This window comes from Podarcis bocagei (genome assembly GCF_964188305.1).
Source record: "Podarcis bocagei genome assembly, chromosome: W".
Classification (NCBI taxonomy): domain Eukaryota; kingdom Metazoa; phylum Chordata; class Lepidosauria; order Squamata; family Lacertidae; genus Podarcis; species Podarcis bocagei.
This window is the reverse complement of record NC_138131.1, coordinates 23,603,554-23,610,500: the sequence shown is the minus strand read 5'-3', so window position 1 is coordinate 23,610,500 and position 6,947 is coordinate 23,603,554. Positions and strand designations below refer to the sequence as shown.

Sequence of the window (6,947 nt, the reverse complement as noted above, 5' to 3'; positions counted from 1 at the left end):
CTTCTCGATATTCCCTTGTTCTCGCTTGATGTTCGCCAGGTTATTAAGAGAATCCGCGTGAGTCGGACATAAACGGAGAGCTGTATTGTAGCATTCCTCGGCTTCGGCAACCTTCGAAACACAAAACAGAGTTTTTACACGAATATTAGTATGTCTTTCACAGGAGCCCAAAAGGCTGCTCTGTGATGTGATGGCTGGATTGAGGTTTGATACGGCCCCTCAGCTCCTGACGGTAACTTGGTATTAGAGCGGTTCATAAAAAACTCTTTTTTTGAAAATGCCTGCTCCAAAGTTCTTCTCTTACCAACAGTAGAGATTATATAGCTATATCTGGAATGGCATGCATATCAGTTAATATCTTATATATATATATGCCAGCTGTCCTTTGTCAACAACCAATTGTTGCTGTTTTTTATATTGAATATATGCTATATGGTAACTGTTGCACCTCATAGGTAACTCAAGCCTTCTGCACGTCACAAAAGATGTATTTTATCAAAGTCATTGTTGAACTGAAATACAATTAAGAAGTATATTAATAGTGAAATGCAATTAAGAAGAAGCATATTAACAGTAAAACCCCACAATTGTTGAGCCTTTTTTAAGGATTTGACCCCAGAGGTGCTGACCTTTTTTTAGGATTAAAGTTCTTGAGCTTTTTGGGGGGAAGTTTTGCCCTAGTAAATAAACCGCCACGAGGGCCGGATTAAATCGACCAGAGGGCCAGATTAGGCCCCTGAACTGGACTTTGGACATGCCTGGTCTAAAAGAACATTGGGAAAATTTAAATTCTTTGGCAGGATAGCAGGAAATATGACAAAACCAATGCATTTTGAGATCTAGGAGAGATGGGTGGAAGGCCCCCAAAGTGGACTTTGGACATGCTTGGTTTAGGGGAACATAAATACAAGAGCAGACTAATCCGATTCAAACTCTCTTTCCCGCACACTTACCGTCTTTTGCAAGATGTATTTAAGGAAGACAGTAAGGGAAATGGTTTTGGTCATACTAAATCAAAATTAAGAGACAGAGTTGCTAGATAGTAAAAGAAAATCATTGCCAAAAACGTATAAGAATGGCATACAAAGGATGAAGAAGTTAAGTCGGTTATGATTAAATGGGCTCAAGATTTTGGTCATAACATTGAATTAGATAAGTGGGAAAGATTATGGGCAAAAACAATTTATTGAATGTACAGCACTAATTAAAAATTTAATGAAGATTTACGTATAGGTGGTATTTGACGCCGACTAAACTTGCTAAAATATATATAACTCAAGATAAGGCACGCTAGAAATGCAAGGAGAAGGAAGGGAATTTCGTCCATAGGTGGTGGATGTGCACTAAAGTCAAAGTCTACTGGGATATGATTTACAAAGAATTGAAAAAGATCTTTAAATATACTGTTATTAAAAAAACCAGAGGCTAATTTTTGAAAGTGATTTACAAATGCTAAAGTAAATTGTTTTAAGTAGAGTAAGAAGGTAAATAGGGCGATATATGTTCAGGTAGGCAGCTGTGGTGGTCTAACGCAGTTGAAATATATAAAAAATATATAAATTGTCCAGTAGCACATTGCAGACCAACTCAGTTTGGTCTTGGTAGAAGCTTTTGTATCTGAAGAAGTGGACCTGCATACAAAAAATTATACCAAGAAGAAGCCAAGTTTAGCAAGCCCTGTTTAGGGAAGCTTTTAATGTTTGACGGACTATTGTATTTTAATATTTTGTCGCCAAGAGTGGCTGGGGAAACCCAGCCAGATAGGCGGGGTATAAATTTATTATTATTATTATTATTATTATTATTATTATTATTATTATTATTATTATTATCATCATCATCATCATCATCATCATCAGGTGCTACTGGACAATTTTTAAAGGGTGATATAGAAATGCTAAGAGGATCGTGACTGCTTAAGAAAGCCAGGGAGTGGGAGCGGGGGAGGGGGGAGGGGAGTCGACGCTTGGTATGAGCAAAGTTGTATGTGACGATATGACAAAGGAAAAAATAAAAGAGGACTTCTTCTAGGTTCTGTACCCCAAATCCCCCCCCCAAAGAGCCCAATTTCGAGGTCACCATCATCCGGAAGGCTTTTTTCAGCAAACCCTCTGACATACAGAAAGCAAAAGGGACCGGTTTCATTTTCTTTTTTTAATTTTTATTTTATTTATAACATAGTCCACAACAACTCATACATACAAACAGACCCACCACCATTGACTAATTATCAAAATTAAACTCCTATCCCCTTACACAAAGAAAACATAACATAAAAATAAAAGACTTTATTCTGTTAAATGGCCGCCTTATTTACCTCTTGTATACTATTTCTTTTGTATGGGATTATTACAATTTTTCCTAATTATGACTTAAACCACAAAGTCTCCTGTAGAAATTAATTGAAACAAGTCCAAGTGTATATTTTGGGGCACTGTTTGGTAAAGTATTCTCTGCATTTTCCCCATTCCTTTTGGAATTCTTGTCTGGGTTGTGCCCTAATTGTCTCTGTTAATCTGGCCAATTCAGCATGGGGTAAAAGCCTAAGAAAAAGCTAAACAACTTCAATCCTAAAAAAAGTTCAACAATTTAAACCCTAAGAAAAGAGCTCAACAACTTCAATCCTTAAAAAAAGTAAACAACTTTGGTCGGCCCTTATGGCCCTTCACTTCATCAAATCTGGCCCTCTTTGAAAAAAGTTTGGACACCACTGCCTAATAGGAAAGTTTCTGTATTTTTTTTTCACAGGCCCACCAGAAATGTATAAGTGTCCCTTCTTCTTTACTGCACCTCCAGCACAGTTTTTTTGTTTTATACATTTTAGCTATTTTGGCAGGTGTTAAGTACCATCTATAAAACATCTTTTATATAGATGTTCCCCCCACCCCAAGGCAAAAGGGACCAGTTTCTTACGCTGCCTTTCTCTTTCAGCGCGTTGGCCAGGTTGCAGTAGGCGTCAGGGAAGTGGGGCTGGAGCTCAATGGCCCTCTTGCAGTGGCGTAGCGTGGGTTGTCAGCACCCGGGGCGAGGCAAGTAATTTGCGCTCCCTAACCCGTGGATTTGCGCCCCCTAACCCTAACCCCCAGATGTTGCGCCCGGTGCGGCCGGCCCCCCCTGCACCCCCCACGCTACGCCACTGCCCTCTTGTAGGTATCGATTGCCAGATCGATCAGCCCCTGTTCGTAATACACACATGCCAGGTTGCCGTGGACAACAGCGTGGTTGGGACTCAGGCTCAGGGCCCGTAGGTAGGCTGCAACGGCTCTGAAATGAGATCAAGGACTGGTTCAGTTTCATTGTCACCAGGGTGGATAAAAATCTGTTTTTTTAAAAATAAAATGCTTTGGGAGGACGATTAAGAGGATCGAGGCGGGCCGGGACTGCTGATTCTTTTAGATTTGTTAGCGGCCTTCGACATGGTCGATCACAAACTTTTGGACCACCGCCTTGCCAACGTGGGGATTCAGGGCACAGTCAGACAATGGCTGTGCTCCTTTATCTCAGGTCGGGGACAGAGGGTGGCGCTAGGGAGGGAGTTGTCGCTGCGGCACTCCTTGTTGTGTGGAGTGCCGCAGGGCACAATCCTTTCCCAGATGCTTTTCAATATCTTTATGCGCCCCCTTGCCCAGATTGTCCGGAGTTTAGGGCTGAGTTGTCGTCAATATGCTGATGACACCCAACTTTATCTGTCAATGGACTCGGCCCCAGACACACTGACCAGATGCTTGGAAGCCGTGGCTGGGTGGCTGCGTGGGAGCCAGTTGAAGTTAAATCCTTCGAAGACAGAGGTCCTCTGGCTGGGTCAGGACAACATGGGGTTGGGGGGCCAACTCCCATCTCTTGTGGGGGCGCAATTAGTGCCAGAGCCTTCTGTCAAGAGCTTGGGTGTAACCTTCGATGCCTCTCTTTCCATGGAGGCACAGGTTGCAGCCACAGCAAAGGTGGCATTTTTCCACCTCCGCCGTATTAAGGAATTGGTTCCTTACCTTTCTCGCCCTGATCTGGCCAGTGATCCATGCGATGGTCACCTCCAGGCTTGATTATTTTAACTCGCTCTATGCTTAGACTCACTCTGACACCCTATATGGGATTTGGTATATAAATTTTCCCGTGGCTTTTTTTGCTGGCCCATGTAGCACCAGCATGGATAGCTGGCTTGGGTGAATAGCTGATGTTTCCTCCCTTTGTAGTCTTGATGAGGCTGCATTTTAAGCTGTATTTTAATTAACTGGGGTTTTTTTCTATTCTATTTTATTGTAATTTATATTTGGTGTTAGCCGCCCTGAGCCCGGCCCTGGCCAGTGAGAGCGGGGTAGAAATAAATAAATAAATAAATAATTCGGGGAAGAATTATTTGTTTTAAGTTTTTCATGTGTGCGAAAACTCAGTCCAAGTTTTTCTTGGGGAAAAAATGTTTCAGCACATCAGTTAAGCAACATGGATACATATGCTACCATGTTACTGTTTTAGTGAAATAAATTGCTTAAATTGTTATGAAGGAATGACCGCTCCCCGCTTAAAATGGGGGGCGCCCTTTGCGTGGACGCGTGCAGCCCCTAGATCTGGAGCGGCTCCAACAGCATAGGCTTGGCTTTGCCTTCCCTCAGGTGGGATACCTGGAGGTCTCCACCTACCTCAGTCAGTTGTCCAATCCCACCTGGGGGAAGCGTTGCCAAGGAGACCAGGCCAGGTAGGGGAGGGATTACCTGCCCACACAATAGAGGGAGGATCTTACCTAGGAATCCACACTTGGCTCCAGAGCTTCTCCCACCCTACCCACCCTCAGTTAAGGTCTTATTTTGCAGGTTAACTTTTCTTCACAGGTTTTGCAGGTTAACTTTTCTTCACAGGTATGCGGGCGCTGCTACGTTAAGGTCGCTGTTAAAGGGCCGGAAAGGAATTTCCCTGCATTGGCAGGTTTCGCCTTTCCCGTAGCAAAACGTCACAACTTTGGCGGTATCAGGCCTTGGGCGGAATCCTTTTGTCCATCTTCCTCTTGCGGCGGCGATACCAGGGTTCCCCGTTAAAGGGGTTTTCTGGAGGGAGGCTTTGGCCGTACACCGAAAGGTCGTCATTGCTCCCTCCTGCGGCGGCGTTACGGGGGCGGCCATCTCTGCTTGAACATATGTTCTCCAGAGCCGGCCCATCCCCCCCCCCCCCCACACACTGGATAACCCTGATGCTCCCTAGGTCCCCGGCTGGGGACCGGGGAGGGAGAACGCCCAATGCCTGAGCCAAGGTCTACCCACATTTGAAATTTAATAAAGTTGTGGCCAATTTAATCCCATAGCACGTTGTCTTGAGTCGTTATTCACATGACGGGGGGACCGTGCAAGATCTGGGGACTCCGCCTGTCCACGCAAATGTTTCTTTTCTCCTTCCAATCAAGTACAGCAGAAAAGTTGTTCAAATAAAAAGTGTTCACTTATTAAAACTCACCATCATTTCGTCACAATCGGGCTGTATATAGCAGAACCAAATCATTTTGATATAACTGTAGAAAAGACTCTGAAGTTAGGATTCCAAAAAGGAAACCTGCCTCCGATTGTCAATATTAAGAGGATGCCAGCAAGGCTGAACCTTCCGGTAAAAGGGGGATTTAAATCAAGTCTTATGGATTTGGGATTTAAATCAATTTGCTTTAAATAAAATCAACCCTCTAGGCAACAATGGGAGTTAGTTTGGGTATGGGTGCAACCACTAAACTGAGAATATAAGACGTAATGTGATTATACGCAAAACCAATAAAAAACATTTATATAAAAAAGAGAATATAAGCTCTATGCCTATTTGCTTACCTGTCAAATATACGCGCCTCCTTCAAGACGTTCCCCAGATTAATGTAAGCATCCAGGAAGTTGGGGTCCAGGGTCACCGCCTGAAAATATTTAAGATAATAGATTTTTGTTACTAATACAGTCATACCTCAGGTTGAAGTAGCTGCGGGTTAAGCATTTTCGGGTTGTGCTCCGTGGCGACCTAGAAGTAACAGAGCGCGTTACTTCCGGGTTCTGCAGCTTGCGCACGTGCAGACACTCAAAATGATGCCACACGCATCTACGGAAGCAGCAAATTGTGACCCGAGCATGTTCGCTTCAGGATGCGAACGGGGCCCCGGAACGGATCCCGTTCGCATCCAGAGGTACCACTGTATAACAGCATGGTTACTTTTAAATAAGTGGGTCAACTTTGACCTAGGCTGCCTCCTACCTACCTTCCTACCTTATCGATCTACCGACTTTATCTTATTATCTATCTACTTGCCTACCTATCTTATCTATCTATCTACCTACCCTATCTATCAAATCTATCTACCTACCTACCATCTAATCCAGGTGTGGCCCAACTTGGCCCTCCAACCCCCATCATCCCTACCTAACAGGACCAGTGGTCAGGGACAATGTGAGTTGTAGTCCCAAAACAGCTGGAGGGCCAGGTTTGGCCATGCCTGAATCTATCTACCTACTCAATCAATCAATCTAACTAATCTATCTATCCATCTACCAACCTTTCTTATATATGTATCTATCTAATCTACCTACCTAATCTATCTATCTAATCTAATCTAATCTAACTATCTATCATCTATCTAATCTATCTATGCAAGGAATATCAACTGTACGAGAAATGGTACCAACTAATGGTACTAACAGGACACCGGAGGCCCATTGCAGCTGAAAAAATGCCTCCAGTTTTAATATAAAAAAGAATGGGAAACGTTTATTGCATATTGACAAAAGCAGTGCACACAGGTTAATACATTAGCAGGATTAATTTTTTTAAAAAACCCCACCTGTAATGGTTAAATTTAAAGTAGAATCATAGAATCATACAGCTGGAATAGACCACAAGGGCCATCGAGTCCAACCCCCTGCCAAGCAGGAAACACCATCAGAGCACTCCTGACATATGGTTGTCAAGCCTCTGCTTAAAGACCTCCAAAGTAG

The 6,947-nt window shown here is 43.3% G+C and overlaps 1 long non-coding RNA gene across 1 annotated transcript; it reads right to left on the bottom strand.

The window, feature by feature from the left end:
- Nucleotides 1-3,142: 3,142 nt before the first annotated feature.
- Nucleotides 3,143-6,421, bottom strand: LOC308577866. Its single transcript, XR_014003733.1, has 3 exons — nt 6,269-6,421; nt 5,799-5,925; nt 3,143-3,264 (listed from the first exon to the last, which is right to left on the bottom strand). It is a non-coding gene; the product is annotated as an uncharacterized lncRNA (long non-coding RNA).
- Nucleotides 6,422-6,947: the final 526 nt, after the last annotated feature.